We start from the raw sequence: 2,206 nt of genomic DNA on the forward strand, positions 1-2,206 counted from the left end.
GTTTCCAAAACTTTAAAACTCCGGGGGGGGGGGGGGTTATCGATTGTTGTGATTTCTCTGGAAGAGTGATGAATTCAAACCATGATTCAAATAAATATTCAGTTTATTAATATTCACAAATGTCACCAAGTTTTATGAGTTTATCAATCATGTTTGGACAGAAGAATATCACGACTGAGACACGAAAATACTGACCGTGTATAGCATGTATTGTGAAACTTAAGTTAAGACTGAAAATCTGCCGTTTCGGAGGAGTTTAAAAAAAAAATTTTGCAAGCATAGATCCTGACCGAAATAGACTGATTTTTGGGACAAGGACTGGATCTACAAGGTATTCTGAAAATTGTTTATCTTTGTGAAAGGACAATAAAATTTACAAGCTCAGATAGGTACATGTACGGTATAGGGGGCTTATGTAACTTGTTGCATGTGAATTTGTGATATTTCTCTGTCAACAATAGATCGAATTATTTTTTCCAAGAACTCTTTTTTTTAAGTACGTAAAAAAGACATTAAGCTACAGAGACGGATTTACAGACTTCAGAAATTTCACAGAACTTATTTTGAGATGCCGAATGTCTTCAAAGAAAAAATGTCTCGGTGGAGCAAAAAAAGGGGGGGGGGGGTTATCAACTAGAAATTTAGGGGATGACGCAATAAAAATAATCTGACAAGCAAAAAAGGGTTATCAACCCAAATCTGACAAGCATCAACAAAGGGTTATCAACCAGAATTTCAGGGCGGACCACAACGATTTTAGGGGGGTCCACCTGAATTTAGGGGGGATGCAGGAAAAAAAATTACAAGCAAAAAGAACAAAAAAAAGTTGTCAACATAAATTTTGGGGGGTCTGTCCCCCACCTAAAATTAAAGGGGTACAGGACCCCCCCCCCCCGCTTCCTACAGTGTATATGAACAAACTGGGTAGAGGATAATTGAAGAGGGTCGATCGATGTGACAGAAGGAAAGAGAGAGGGAGAAGGTCAAGTCCACCTCAGAAAAATGTTGATTTGAATCAATAGAGAAAAATCAGACAAGCACAATGCTGAAAATTTCATTAAAATCTGATGTAAAATAAAAAGTTATGACATTTCAAAGTTTCGCTTATTAAAAAAAAATAGTGATATGAATGAGCCAGTTACATCAAAATGAGAGAGTCAATGATTTTACTCACTATTTCTTTTGTGTTTTATAATTTGAATTATACAATATTTCAATTTTTACGAATTTGACGTTTAGGACCTCCTTGCCGGAAGCACAAAATGTTAAAATAATGGAATACCAACCTAGATGTGCATATAACTGTTTTGTGAAATGAAGCGAAACTTTAAACTGCCATAACTTTCATATTACATCCGATTTTGATAAAATTTTCAGGGTTATGCTTGTTGATTTTTTTTCTTTTTATTCAATTCAAGTTTTTGTTGGGTGGACTTGTTCTTTAAAGGGCGAGTCCACCTCATGAAAATGATTATTTGAATAGAGAGAAAAACACACAATAATGCTCAAAATTTAATCAAAATCAGAAATAAAATATGAAAGTTATATTTTCAACGTTTGAAAACGATGAATTTTTCGGTGTTACACTTGTTTGATTTTTTTTTCTGGGGTGGGGGGGGGGGGGTGGGGTGGGGTAGACTTAAATTAAAGGGGGGGGGTTCAAGCCCAGTGTTATAAGCCTTCATAACCTAGAAAGTCCTCGCCAAATCGATCCTAAGATGGTTATTTGGAAAACCTCCAAAATACCCCTAGACAAGTCAAGGATTTCATCCATTCTTCCGTAGGTGAGAAAAACACCAACCCCTTCAAAATTATGTTTCCGAATTGTATACTGGGAAAGTACCATGGTTTCAAGAAAATTGCGAATTCTAGCACCTTAAATATATGAAGTTTTGTATAAAAAGCAATGAGTGCTTCAGTGTGCAGACAGCTAGCGTATCGCTCACAATGCACATGCTAATGGAGCGATCGCGTTCCTTTTGGGGGAACTGGTATGGCGGACAATAGAACTCGCGGGCTTCAAACAAAGGACCCTCCCCGCATATCCAGTTAGGGGAGAGATCAGTGCTAGCACCCCCCCCCCCCCTTTTTTTGTACGCCAAATGCACACATTCGAGCGGGCGGCGCGGCGGGGCGACATGAGTTTGCATTTGACGCATAGAGAAATACATAGATCTCTATTTGACGTGCATATCGCACGCGCATG

The sequence above is a fragment of the Lytechinus variegatus genome, chromosome 15, assembly GCF_018143015.1.
Source record: "Lytechinus variegatus isolate NC3 chromosome 15, Lvar_3.0, whole genome shotgun sequence".
Classification (NCBI taxonomy): Eukaryota; Metazoa; Echinodermata; class Echinoidea; order Temnopleuroida; family Toxopneustidae; genus Lytechinus; species Lytechinus variegatus.